The sequence below is a fragment of the Bombina bombina genome, chromosome 3 (genome assembly GCF_027579735.1).
Source record: "Bombina bombina isolate aBomBom1 chromosome 3, aBomBom1.pri, whole genome shotgun sequence".
NCBI classification, from domain to species: Eukaryota; Metazoa; Chordata; class Amphibia; order Anura; family Bombinatoridae; genus Bombina; species Bombina bombina.
In genome coordinates, this window is record NC_069501.1 from 463,875,116 (window position 1) to 463,890,414 (window position 15,299).

Genomic DNA, 15,299 nt, shown 5'->3' on the forward strand with positions numbered 1-15,299 from the left:
TTTTGAGAATTTTTTTTTTTAACTATACTAAGTGAGTTTAGGCAGGGTACATGCATCCATTGTTAAAAGGAGATAAATCCCCCCCTTGGTGAAACAGCGTTTTGGGTATGTTTAAAAAATATCTAATCATTTAATGATGAGATATTTTATAACTACAAATGTTTTTTTGCTTAAAATGTAAGATGGTGCAAAGTTATGTTCAGTTACTAGATGTTGTTGGAAAATGCATTTTAGGAAGATGCAAGATAAAAATATGATTTTGGAAATAATGTTCCATGTTGATGTTTACCAAGCACACTATTACAATAGACACAAAAAAAATAATTTTTTGCAACCAATATGATGGATTTGTTTGCTGTTTTTTTCCCCCCTTTTTTGCATATTTCTGCAAAATATAGTCATTTTCTAACAGTATTGTTCAATTAAAAAAACAAAACAATATATAAATGTGTGTGTAACACAGAAAACTCACTGAAATTTATGTTTAACCCTTTCAGTGCTAACAACGTCTGAGCCGTCACAGAGTTTCCTACTCAGGTGCTACCGACGGCTCAGAGCTGTCGCTAGCACTCTCCCACCTTGAGGGAGGTCTGGGAGCTCCCACCCGCTCCTACCCCGGCAATTGGGCCTCTATAGTGCCAGGCATCACCGGGGCTTCACATTTTGCGCAGTGACATCGCGCGCAATGATGTGATGACGTCACTGCGCAACGTTATTTAAAAATGACAATGACAAATATAGGGAAAGAGGTCATGCTGCTTAGAAGCCTGTATCTCAGTCTTTGGGATCTGGGGGGGGGGGGGGGGGGAGAGAGTAAAAAAATATATATATTTCAAAAAATAAAAAATCCCTTAAATCAGCTTAGCACCCAGGTGGGAAAGTGCTTAGCTTTCAAAGGGTTAAAGGGACAGTCTACTCAAAATTAAACTTTCATGATTCAGATAGGGTATGCAATTTTAAACAACTTTCCAATTTACTTTTAGCATCAAATTTGCTTTGCTCTCTTGGTATTCTTTGTTAAAAGCTAAACCTAGGTAGATAATATGCTAATTGTTAAACCCTTGAATGACACCTCTTATCTCAGGGCATTTTTAACATTTTTCACAGCTAGAGGGTGTTATAGATAAAATTGTGCTCACGCACATGAAGTTACCTAGGAGTCAGCACTGATTGGCTAAAATGCATGTCTGTCAAAAGAACTAAAATAAGGGGGCAGTCTGCAGATGATTATATACAAGGTAATCACAGAGATAAAAAGTGTATAAATATAACTGTGTTGGTTATGCGAAACTGGGGAATGAGTAATAAAGGGATTATCTATCTTTTAAAACAATAACTATTCTGGAGTAGACTATCCCTTTAAATGTTATGGCACCATTTCTTAACGCCACCATCCAATAGTATTCCAGAGACAGGAAAAGGAGCCATTGCTCACATCTAATAAGTATGTCATCAACAGTCAACATTTCCCCCCCCCAAAAAAAAAATGTTGCATATGATCAATGAAGCAAATAGACACCAACGCGTTAATGATTACAACTGTTTAGTATAATAAACAAAGTGAGGGGATACAATGGTGTAGTGCGTCTATTCTTGTTCACTATAATCTCTGTATTCTCAATAGTACCAGAGGTCAGTTTCTTGTGACTTCAATGGTGTTTGCTTTTTATTTTTAAGAGAAAAAAAAAAGTTATTTGGCATAATGTACAAAATTCTTGAAAGAATGGCAACTTTGAAAATACACTCAATAGTTGGCACACACGGCTGATTGTCCACTCCAGGAGGTTCTAGGGAGTTAGTTAGTAAGATTAATTTTCATTGACAACAAGATTTAAATGTCATTTTTTGTTGTTTAAAGGATCATAAGTATAAAGTGTACTAGAGTCTAATTCAATATGTTAATGAAGAATTGGTATTTTTCCCTTATTTTGTAACTGATGTGATAATAATTGACTTTCCTTGTTTTTTTTTCTGTACCCTCGAATGATATTTCAATAAAAATTAAAAAAAAAAATTAAAAAAAAAAAAAATGCTAATTTAATACTCTACCTGATGAAAAATTAATAAAACATGAGCACTTATGATAAACTATACCACCTTACACACCTTGCAATTTAATGTACCCTGTACTGTGATATTACATTAAATAATTTTCTTTATATTGTAAAACAAAAAAAAAAAAATAGTTGGCACACAAGAGACATGAAAAATAGGGGTCTGATTTATCCCAAAAGACGTTTGTGCAACCATACAGGAATACTATTTAAATGGTTATTTTATTTTGAGGTGACTCTTTAGTAAAGGGACACTAAAGCCAAAAAATTTCTTTCATGATTCAGGTAGAGAATACAATTTTAAACAACATTCAAATTTACTTCTATTATCTAATTTGCTTCATTCTTTCTATATCCTTTGCTGAAGAAATATCAATGCACATGGGTGAACCAATCACACGAGGCATCTATGTGCAGCCACCAATCAGCAACTACTAAGCCTTTCTAAATATGCTTTTCAGCAAAGGATATCAAGAAAATGGAGCAAAATAGATAATAGAAGTAAATTAGAAAGTTGTTTAAAAACAGAATTTATGTTTACCTGATAAATTACTTTCTCCAACGGTGTGTCCGGTCCACGGCGTCATCCTTACTTGTGGGATATTCTCTTCCCCAACAGGAAATGGCAAAGAGCCCAGCAAAGCTGGTCACATGATCCCTCCTAGGCTCCGCCTACCCCAGTCATTCGACCGACGTTAAGGAGGAATATTTGCATAGGAGAAACCATATGGTACCGTGGTGACTGTAGTTAAAGAAAATAAATTATCAGACCTGATTAAAAAAAAAAACCAGGGCGGGCCATGGACCGGACACACCGTTGGAGAAAGTAATTTATCAGGTAAACATAAATTCTGTTTTCTCCAACATAGGTGTGTCCGGTCCACGGCGTCATCCTTACTTGTGGGAACCAATACCAAAGCTTTAGGACACGGATGAAGGGAGGGAGCAAATCAGGTCACCTAAATGGAAGGCACCACGGCTTGCAAAACCTTTCTCCCAAAAATAGCCTCAGAAGAAGCAAAAGTATCAAACTTGTAAAATTTGGTAAAAGTGTGCAGTGAAGACCAAGTCGCTGCCCTACATATCTGATCAACAGAAGCCTCGTTCTTGAAGGCCCATGTGGAAGCCACAGCCCTAGTGGAATGAGCCGTGATTCTTTCGGGAGGCTGCCGTCCGGCAGTCTCGTAAGCCAATCTGATGATGCTTTTAATCCAAAAAGAGAGAGAGGTAGAAGTTGCTTTTTGACCTCTCCTTTTACAGGAATAAACAACAAACAAGGAAGATGTTTGTCTAAAATCCTTTGTAGCATCTAAATAGAATTTTAGAGCGCGAACAACATCCAAATTGTGCAACAAACGTTCCTTCTTTGAAACTGGTTTCGGACACAGAGAAGGTACGATAATCTCCTGGTTAATGTTTTTGTTAGAAACAACTTTTGGAAGAAAACCAGGTTTAGTACGTAAAACCACCTTATCTGCATGGAACACCAGATAAGGAGGAGAACACTGCAGAGCAGATAATTCTGAAACTCTTCTAGCAGAAGAAATTGCAACTAAAAACAAAACTTTCCAAGATAATAACTTAATATCAACGGAATGTAAGGGTTCAAACGGAACCCCCTGAAGAACTGAAAGAACTAAGTTGAGACTCCAAGGAGGAGTCAAAGGTTTGTAAACAGGCTTAATTCTAACCAGAGCCTGAACAAAGGCTTGAACATCTGGCACAGCTGCCAGCTTTTTGTGAAGTAACACAGACAAGGCAGAAATCTGTCCCTTCAGGGAACTAGCAGATAATCCTTTTTCCAATCCTTCTTGAAGGAAGGATAGAATCTTAGGAATCTTAACCTTGTCCCAAGGGAATCCTTTAGATTCACACCAACAGATATATTTTTTCCAAATTTTGTGGTAAATCTTTCTAGTTACAGGCTTTCTGGCCTGAACAAGAGTATCGATAACAGAATCTGAGAACCCTCGCTTCGATAAGATCAAGCGTTCAATCTCCAAGCAGTCAGCTGGAGTGAAACCAGATTCGGATGTTCGAACGGACCCTGAACAAGAAGGTCTCGTCTCAAAGGTAGCTTCCAAGGTGGAGCCGATGACATATTCACCAGATCTGCATACCAAGTCCTGCGTGGCCACGCAGGAGCTATCAAGATCACCGACGCCCTCTCCTGATTGATCCTGGCTACCAGCCTGGGGATGAGAGGAAACGGCGGGAACACATAAGCTAGTTTGAAGGTCCAAGGTGCTACTAGTGCATCCACTAGAGCCGCCTTGGGATCCCTGGATCTGGACCCGTAGCAAGGAACTTTGAAGTTCTGACGAGAGGCCATCAGATCCATGTCTGGAATGCCCCACAGCTGAGTGACTTGGGCAAAGATTTCCGGATGGAGTTCCCACTCCCCCGGATGCAATGTCTGACGACTCAGAAAATCCGCTTCCCAATTTTCCACTCCTGGGATGTGGATAGCAGACAGGTGGCAGGAGTGAGACTCCGCCCATAGAATGATTTTGGTCACTTCTTCCATCGCTAGGGAACTCCTTGTTCCCCCCTGATGGTTGATGTACGCAACAGTTGTCATGTTGTCTGATTGAAACCGTATGAACTTGGCCCTCGCTAGCTGAGGCCAAGCCTTGAGAGCATTGAATATCGCTCTCAGTTCCAGAATATTTATCGGTAGAAGAGATTCTTCCCGAGACCAAAGACCCTGAGCTTTCAGGGATCCCCAGACCGCGCCCCAGCCCATCAGACTGGCGTCGGTCGTGACGATGACCCACTCCGGTCTGCGGAATGTCATCCCTTGTGACAGGTTGTCCAGGGACAGCCACCAACGGAGTGAGTCTCTGGTCCTCTGATTTACTTGTATCTTCGGAGACAAGTCTGTATAGTCCCCATTCCACTGACTGAGCATGCACAGTTGTAATGGTCTTAGATGAATGCGCGCAAAAGGAACTATGTCCATTGCCGCTACCATCAAACCGATCACTTCCATGCACTGCGCTATGGAAGGAAGAGGAACGGAATGAAGTATCCGACAAGAGTCTAGAAGTTTTGTTTTTCTAGCCTCTGTCAGAAAAATCCTCATTTCTAAGGAGTCTATTATTGTTCCCAAGAAGGGAACCCTTGTTGACGGAGATAGAGAACTCTTTTCCACGTTCACTTTCCATCCGTGAGATCTGAGAAAGGCCAGGACAATGTCCGTGTGAGCCTTTGCTTGAGGAAGGGACGACGCTTGAATCAGAATGTCGTCCAAGTAAGGTACTACAGCAATGCCCCTTGGTCTTAGCACAGCTAGAAGGGACCCTAGTACCTTTGTGAAAATCCTTGGAGCAGTGGCTAATCCGAAAGGAAGCGCCACGAACTGGTAATGCTTGTCCAGGAATGCGAACCTTAGGAACCGATGATGTTCCTTGTGGATAGGAATATGTAGATACGCATCCTTTAAATCCACTGTGGTCATGAATTGACCTTCCTGGATAGAAGGAAGAATAGTTCGAATGGTTTCCATCTTGAACGATGGAACCTTGAGAAACTTGTTTAAGATCTTGAGATCCAAGATTGGTCTGAACGTTCCCTCTTTTTTGGGAACTATGAACAGATTGGAGTAGAACCCCTTGTTCTCTTAATGGAACAGGATGAATCACTCCCATTTTTAACAGGTCTTCTACACAATGTAAGAATGCCTGTCTTTTTATGTGGTCTGAAGACAACTGAGACCTGTGGAACCTCCCCCTTGGGGGAAGCCCCTTGAATTCCAGAAGATAACCTTGGGAGACTATTTCTAGCGCCCAAGGATCCAGAACATCTCTTGCCCAAGCCTGAGCGAAGAGAGAGAGTCTGCCCCCCACCAGATCCGGTCCCGGATCGGGGGCCAACATTTCATGCTGTCTTGGTAGCAGTGGCAGGTTTCTTGGCCTGCTTTCCCTTGTTCCAGCCTTGCATTGGTCTCCAAGCTGGCTTGGCTTGAGAAGTATTACCCTCTTGCTTAGAGGACGTAGCACTTTGGGCTGGTCCATTTCTACGAAAGGGACGAAAAACAGAATTTATGTTTACCTGATAAATTTCTTTCTCCAACGGTGTGTCCGGTCCACGGCGTCATCCTTACTTGTGGGATATTCTCCTCCCCAACAGGAAATGGCAAAGAGCCCAGCAAAGCTGGTCACATGATCCCTCCTAGGCTCCGCCTACCCCAGTCATTCGACCGACGTTAAGGAGGAATAATAGCATAGGAGAAACCATATGGTACCGTGGTGACTGTAGTTAAAGAAAATAAATTATCAGACCTGATTAAAAAACCAGGGCGGGCCGTGGACCGGACACACCGTTGGAGAAAGAAATTTATCAGGTAAACATAAATTCTGTTTTCTCCAACATAGGTGTGTCCGGTCCACGGCGTCATCCTTACTTGTGGGAACCAATACCAAAGCTTTAGGACACGGATGAAGGGAGGGAGCAAATCAGGTCACCTAAATGGAAGGCACCACGGCTTGCAAAACCTTTCTCCCAAAAATAGCCTCAGAAGAAGCAAAAGTATCAAACTTGTAAAATTTGGTAAAAGTGTGCAGTGAAGACCAAGTCGCTGCCCTACATATCTGATCAACAGAAGCCTCGTTCTTGAAGGCCCATGTGGAAGCCACAGCCCTAGTGGAATGAGCTGTGATTCTTTCGGGAGGCTGCCGTCCGGCAGTCTCGTAAGCCAATCTGATGATGCTTTTAATCCAAAAAGAGAGAGAGGTAGAAGTTGCTTTTTGACCTCTCCTTTTACCTGAATAAACAACAAACAAGGAAGATGTTTGTCTAAAATCCTTTGTAGCATCTAAATAGAATTTTAGAGCGCGAACAACATCCAAATTGTGTAACAAGCGTTCCTTCTTTGAAACTGGTTTCGGACACAGAGAAGGTACGATAATCTCCTGGTTAATGTTTTTGTTAGAAACAACTTTTGGAAGAAAACCAGGTTTAGTACGTAAAACCACCTTATCTGCATGGAACACCAGATAAGGAGGAGAACACTGCAGAGCAGATAATTCTGAAACTCTTCTAGCAGAAGAAATTGCAACTAAAAACAAAACTTTCCAAGATAATAACTTAATATCAACGGAATGTAAGGGTTCAAACGGAACCCCCTGAAGAACTGAAAGAACTAAATTGAGACTCCAAGGAGGAGTCAAAGGTTTGTAAACAGGCTTGATTCTAACCAGAGCCTGAACAAAGGCTTGAACATCTGGCACAGCTGCCAGTTTTTTGTGAAGTAACACCGACAAGGCAGAAATCTGTCCCTTCAGGGAACTTGCCGATAATCCTTTTTCCAATCCTTCTTGAAGGAAGGATAGAATCCTAGGAATCTTAACCTTGTCCCAAGGGAATCCTTTAGATTCACACCAACAGATATATTTCTTCCAAATTTTGTGGTAAATCTTTCTAGTTACAGGCTTTCTGGCCTGAACAAGAGTATCGATAACAGAATCTGAGAAACCTCGCTTCGATAAAATCAAGCGTTCAATCTCCAAGCAGTCAGCTGGAGTGAAACCAGATTCGGATGTTCGAACGGACCCTGAACAAGAAGGTCTCGTCTCAAAGGTAGCTTCCAAGGTGGAGCCGATGACATATTCACCAGATCTGCATACCAAGTCCTGCGTGGCCACGCAGGAGCTATCAAGATCACCGACGCCCTCTCCTGATTGATCCTGGCTACCAGCCTGGGGATGAGAGGGAACGGCGGGAACACATAAGCTAGTTTGAAGGTCCAAGGTGCTACTAGTGCATCCACTAGAGCCGCCTTGGGATCCCTGGATCTGGACCCGTAGCAAGGAACTTTGAAGTTCCGACGAGAGGCCATCAGATCCATGTCTGGAATGCCCCATAGTCGAGTGACTTGGGCAAAGATTTCCGGATGGAGTTCCCACTCCCCCGGATGCAATGTCTGACGACTCAGAAAATCCGCTTCCCAATTTTCCACTCCCGGGATGTGGATAGCAGACAGGTGGCAGGAGTGAGACTCCGCCCATAGAATGATCTTGGTCACTTCTTCCATCGCTAGGGAACTCCTTGTTCCCCCCTGATGGTTGATGTACGCAACAGTCGTCATGTTGTCTGATTGAAACCGTATAAACTTGGTCCTCGCTAGCTGAGGCCAAGCCTTGAGAGCATTGAATATCGCTCTCAGTTCCAGAATATTTATCGGTAGAAGAGATTCTTCCCGAGACCAAAGACCCTGAGCTTTCAGGGATCCCCAGACCGCGCCCCAGCCCATCAGACTGGCGTCGGTCGTGACAATGACCCACTCTGGTCTGCGGAATGTCATCCCTCGTGACAGGTTGTCCAGGGACAGCCACCAACGGAGTGAGTCTCTGGTCCTCTGATTTACTTGTATCTTTGGAGACAAGTCTGTATAGTCCCCATTCCACTGACTGAGCATGCACAGTTGTAATGGTCTTAGATGAATGCGCGCAAAAGGAACTATGTCCATTGCCGCTACCATCAACCCGATCACTTCCATGCACTGAGCTACGGAAGGAAGAGGAACGGAATGAAGAATTCGACAAGAGTCCAGAAGTTTTGTCTTTCTGGCCTCTGTTAGAAAAATCCTCATTTCTGAGGAGTCTATAATTGTTCCCAAGAAGGGAACCCTTGTTGACGGGGATAGAGAACTCTTTTCCACGTTCACTTTCCAGCCGTGAGATCTGAGAAAGGCCAGGACGATGTCCGTGTGAGCCTTTGCTCGAGGTAGGGACGACGCTTGAATCAGAATGTCGTCCAGGTAAGGTACTACTGCAATGCCCCTTGGTCTTAGCACCGCTAGAAGGGACCCTAGTACCTTTGTGAAAATCCTTGGAGCAGTGGCTAATCCGAAAGGAAGCGCCACGAACTGGTAATGTTTGTCTAGGAATGCAAACCTTAGGAACCGATGATGTTCCTTGTGGATAGGAATATGTAGATACGCATCCTTTAAATCCACCGTGGACATGAATTGACCTTCCTGGATGGAAGGAAGGATAGTTCGAATGGTTTCCATCTTGAACGATGGGACCTTGAGAAATTTGTTTAAGATCTTGAGATCTAGGATTGGTCTGAACGTTCCCTCTTTTTTGGGAACTATGAACAGATTGGAGTAGAACCCCATCCCTTGTTCTCTCAATGGAACAGGATGAATCACTCCCATTCTTAACAGGTCTTCTACACAATGTAAGAACGCCTGTCTTTTTATGTGGTCTGAAGACAACTGAGACCTGTGGAACCTCCCCCTTGGGGGAAGTCCCTTGAATTCCAGAAGATAACCCTGGGAGACTATTTCTAGCGCCCAAGGATCCAGAACATCTCTTGCCCAAGCCTGAGCGAAGAGAGAGAGTCTGCCCCCCACCAGATCCGGTCCCGGATCGGGGGCCAATATTTCATGCTGTCTTGGTAGCAGTGGCAGGTTTCTTGGCCTGCTTTCCCTTGTTCCAGCCTTGCATTGGTCTCCAAGCTGGCTTGGCCTGAGAAGTATTACCCTCTTGCTTAGAGGACGTAGCACCTTGGGCTGGTCCGTTTTTACGAAAGGGACGAAAATTAGGTCTATTTTTTGCCTTGAAAGGCCGATCCTGAGGAAGGGCATGGCCCTTACCCCCAGTGATATCAGAGATAATCTCTTTCAAGTCAGGACCAAACAGCGTTTTCCCCTTGAAAGGAATGTTTAGTAGCTTGTTCTTGGAAGACGCATCAGCCGACCAAGATTTCAACCAAAGCGCTCTGCGCGCCACAATAGCAAACCCAGAATTCTTAGCCGCTAACTTAGCCAATTGCAAAGAGGCGTCTAGAGTGAAAGAATTAGCCAATTTGAGAGCATTGACTCTGTCCATAATCTCCTCATAAGGAGGAGAGTCACTATCGAGCACCTTAATCAGTTCATCAAACCAGAAATATGCGGCTGTAGTGACAGGGACAATGCATGAAATGGGTTGTAGAAGGTAACCCTGCTGAACAAACATCTTTTTAAGCAAACCTTCTAATTTTTTATCCATAGGATCTTTGAAAGCACAACTATCCTCTATGGGAATAGTGGTGCGTTTGTTTAAAGTAGAAACCGCTCCCTCGACCTTGGGGACTGACTGCCATAAGTCCTTTCTGGGGTCGACCATAGGAAACAATTTTTTAAATATGGGGGGAGGGACGAAAGGAATACCGGGCCTTTCCCATTCTTTATTAACAATGTCCGCCACCCGCTTGGGTATAGGAAAAGCTTCTGGGAGCCCCGGCACCTCTAGGAACTTGTCCATTTTACATAGTTTCTCTGGGATGACCAAATTTTCACAATCATCCAGAGTGGATAATACCTCCTTAAGCAAAATGCGGAGATGTTCCAATTTAAATTTAAAAGTAATCACATCAGATTCAGCCTGCTGAGAAATGTTCCCTAAATCAGTAATTTCTCCCTCAGACAAAACCTCCCTGGCCCCCTCAGATTGGGTTAGGGGCCCTTCAGAGATATTAATATCAGCGTCGTCATGCTCTTCAGTAACTAAAACAGAGCATCCACGCTTACGCTGACAAGGGTTCATTTTGGCTAAAATGTTTTTGACAGAATTATCCATTACAGCCGTTAATTGTTGCATAGTAAGGAGTATTGGCGCGCTAGATGTACTAGGGGCCTCCTGAGTGGGCAAGACTCGTGTAGACGAAGGAGGGAATGATGCAGTACCATGCTTACTCCCCTCACTTGAGGAATCATCCTGGGCATCATTGTCATTATCACATAAATCACATTTATTTAAATGAATAGGAATTCTGGCTTCCCCACATTCAGAACACAGTCTATCTGGTAGTTCAGACATGTTAAACAGGCATAAACTTGATAAGAAAGTACAAAAAACGTTTTGAAATAAAACCGTTACTGTCACTTTAAATTTTAAACTGAACACACTTTATTACTGCAATTGCGAAAAAACATGAAGGAATTGTTCAAAATTCACCAAACTTTCACCACAGTGTCTTAAAGCCTTGAAAATATTGCACACCAATTTTGGAAGCTTTAACCCTTAAAATAACGGAACCGGAGCCGTTTTAAGCTTTAACCCCTTTACAGTCCCTGGTATCTGCTTTGCTGAGACCCAACCAAACCCAAAGGGGAATACGATACCAAATAACGCCTTCAGAAGTCTTTTATAAGTATCAGAGCTCCTCTCACATGCGACTGCATGCCATGCCTCTCAAAAACAAGTGCGCAACACCGGCGCGAAAATGAGACTCTGCCTATGCTTTGGGAAAGCCCCTAAAGAATAAGGTGTCTAAAACAGTGCCTGCCGATATTATTATATCAAAATACCCAGAATAAATGATTCCTCAAGGCTAAATAAGTGTTAATATCAATCGATTTAGCCCAAAAAAGGTCTACAGTTTAAATAAGCCCTTGTGAAGCCCTTATTTACAATCGTAATAAACATGGCTTACCGGATCCCATAGGGAAAATGACAGCTTCCAGCATTACATCGTCTTGTTAGAATGTGTCATACCTCAAGCAGCAAAGGACTGCAAACTGTTCCCCCAACTGAAGTTAATTGCTCTCAACAGTCCTGTGTGGAACAGCCATGGATTTTAGTTACGGTTGCTAAAATCATTTTCCTCATACAAACAGAATTCTTCATCTCTTTTCTGTTTCTGAGTAAATAGTACGTACCAGCACTATTTGAAAATAACAAACTCTTGATTGAATAATGAAAAACTACAGTTAAACACTAAAAAACTCTAAGCCATCTCCGTGGAGATGTTGCCTGTACAACGGCAAAGAGAATGACTGGGGTAGGCGGAGCCTAGGAGGGATCATGTGACCAGCTTTGCTGGGCTCTTTGCCATTTCCTGTTGGGGAGGAGAATATCCCACAAGTAAGGATGACGCCGTGGACCGGACACACCTATGTTGGAGAAATTAGGTTTATTTTTTGCCTTGAAAGGCCGATCCTGAGGAAGGGCGTGGCCCTTACCCCCAGTGATATCAGAGATAATCTCTTTCAAGTCAGGGCCAAACAGCGTTTTCCCCTTGAAAGGAATGTTAAGTAGCTTGTTCTTGGAAGACGCATCAGCTGACCAAGATTTCAACCAAAGCGCTCTGCGCGCCACAATAGCAAACCCAGAATTCTTAGCCGCTAACCTAGCCAATTGCAAAGTGGCGTCTAGGGTGAAAGAATTAGCCAATTTGAGAGCATTGATTCTGTCCATAATCTCCTCATAAGGAGGAGAATCACTATCGACCGCCTTTATCAGCTCATCGAACCAGAAACATGCGGCTGTAGCTACAGGGACAATGCATGAAATTGGTTGTAGAAGGTAACCCTGCTGAACAAACATCTTTTTAAGTAAACCTTCTAATTTTTTATCCATAGGATCTTTGAAAGCACAACTATCCTCTATGGGTATAGTGGTGCGTTTGTTTAAAGTGGAAACCGCTCCCTCGACCTTGGGGACTGTCTGCCATAAGTCCTTTCTGGGGTCGACCATAGGAAACAATTTTTTAAATATGGGGGGAGGGACGAAAGGAATACCGGGCCTTTCCCATTCTTTATTAACAATGTCCGCCACCCGCTTGGGTATAGGAAAAGCTTCTGGGAGCCCCGGGACCTCTAGGAACTTGTCCATTTTACATAGTTTCTCTGGGATGACCAACTTGTCACAATCATCCAGAGTGGATAATACCTCCTTAAGCAGAATGCGGAGATGTTCCAACTTAAATTTAAACGTAATCACATCAGGTTCAGCTTGTTGAGAAATGTTCCCTGAATCAGTAATTTCTCCCTCAGACAAAACCTCCCTGGCCCCATCAGACTGGGTTAGGGGCCCTTCAGAACCATTATTATCAGCGTCGTCATGCTCTTCAGTATCTAAAACAGAGCAGTCGCGCTTACGCTGATAAGTGTTCATTTTGGCTAAAATGTTTTTGACAGAATTATCCATTACAGCCGTTAATTGTTGCATAGTAAGGAGTATTGGCGCGCTAGATGTACTAGGGGCCTCCTGAGTGGGCAAGACTCGTGTAGACGAAGGAGGGAATGATGCAGTACCATGCTTACTCCCCTCACTTGAGGAATCATCTTGGGCATCATTGTCATTGTCACATAAATCACATTTATTTAAATGAATGGGAATTCTGGCTTCCCCACATTCAGAACACAGTCTATCTGGTAGTTCAGACATGTTAAACAGGCATAAACTTGATAACAAAGTACAAAAAACGTTTTAAAATAAAACCGTTACTGTCACTTTAAATTTTAAACTGAACACACTTTATTACTGCAATTGCGAAAAAACATGAAGGAATTGTTCAAAATTCACCAAATTTTCACCACAGTGTCTTAAAGCCTTAAAAGTATTGCACACCAAATTTGGAAGCTTTAACCCTTAAAATAACGGAACCGGAGCCGTTTTTAACTTTAACCCCTTTACAGTCCCTGGTATCTGCTTTGCTGAGACCCAACCAAGCCCAAAGGGGAATACGATACCAAATGACGCCTTCAGAAAGTCTTTTCTAAGTATCAGAGCTCCTCTCACATGCGACTGCATGTCATGCCTCTCAAAAACAAGTGCGCAACACCGGCGCGAAAATGAGGCTCTGCCTATGATTTGGGAAAGCCCCTAAAGAATAAGGTGTCTAAAACAGTGCCTGCCGATATTATTATATCAAAATACCCAGAATAAATGATTCCTCAAGGCTAAATATGTGTTAATAATGAATCGATTTAGCCCAGAAAAAGTCTACAGTCTTAATAAGCCCTTGTGAAGCCCTTATTTACGATCTTAATAAACATGGCTTACCGGATCCCATAGGGAAAATGACAGCTTCCAGCATTACATCGTCTTGTTAGAATGTGTCATACCTCAAGCAGCAAGAGACTGCTCACTGTTCCCCCAACTGAAGTTAATTGCTCTCAACAGTCCTGTGTGGAACAGCCATGGATTTTAGTGACGGTTGCTAAAATCATTTTCCTCATACAAACAGAAATCTTCATCTCTTTTCTGTTTCTGAGTAAATAGTACATACCAGCACTATTTCAAAATAACAAACTCTTGATTGAATAATAAAAACTACAGTTAAACACTAAAAAACTCTAAGCCATCTCCGTGGAGATGTTGCCTGTACAACGGCAAAGAGAATGACTGGGGTAGGCGGAGCCTAGGAGGGATCATGTGACCAGCTTTGCTGGGCTCTTTGCCATTTCCTGTTGGGGAAGAGAATATCCCACAAGTAAGGATGACGCCGTGGACCGGACACACCTATGTTGGAGAAATTGCTTGCTCTTTCTAAATCATGAAAGAAATAATTTGGGTTTCATGTCCCTTTAACTTTCATTTATGAATTAACTTTGCAGCAAGAATGAAGCCAAACTGATGGTTGATGGCTTTTATAAAAGGAGCCAATGAGTGCCAAATACTAAAAATGGCTTCGGCCTAGAGGTTAAAAAAATGGCTCAGCAGTGAAGAGGTTAATATCCAATTAAAATGTTTCTAACATTACTAATACAAGTACTGCAGGATATTGTGGTCTTAATGGAAATAGACATATTTTATTAGTTTAATGAAATTAGCACACACAAAAAAATAAAAAAGTAAATTAAAAAAATTGTTCTGTGACCTGGAGCGGTAAATGAGCAAACACATGAGACATACTAAAGAAAATTTTAGAGAGATGGGAAAAAATAAATGGGTAGGTGTCAGAAATGCATAGAGGAGATGTGAGTGTATGAATGCTGAGGTACAATAAGAGAATCAAGTAGGGCAAGTCTATGAATATAAAAGGGGAGGCGAGAGAGAGAAAATTGAATGAGATGTAATGGGCACCTGGAGCTGTTGAAAGAGAGGTAGACTGGAAAAAAAAGAACAGAAAAAATGGGTAATTCATGGGTAATTAAAGCATATTCTAGTAAAAATATTAAAATGCTCTGTTTTGCTAGAACATTTTAATTTTTAAAGAAATCGCCATCTTTTACTGTGTGTGTGTTCGCAACATCTTCAAAAGGATTAGACACATAGCGCCCAATGAGCTAAAGCTTTCCACTATGGCGAGATGATCTAAGACGTCTCGTCAGTACGGCGAGGTCCCTCACATCATTTTACAAAAGGCAAATTATAGCATGAGAGCTGTTTATCTGTTCTGGCTGTGAAGGAGAAACACATACATTGCAATATAACGCTAAAAAAGATTTTGTGAGATTTCTCTCCATCCTAGCGAGGTTTTGATCATCAAGCCGATACTCCCCTTGTTCTCTAGGTGAGGAAGTAG

The 15,299-nt window shown here is 42.4% G+C and overlaps 1 protein-coding gene across 3 annotated transcripts in view; it reads right to left on the reverse strand.

Moving 5' to 3' along the window:
- Nucleotides 1-15,299, reverse strand: part of SOX13 (SRY-box transcription factor 13) — a 152,598-nt gene that overhangs the window by 97,984 nt on the left and 39,315 nt on the right. The gene's annotated exons all lie outside the window — the stretch shown is intronic.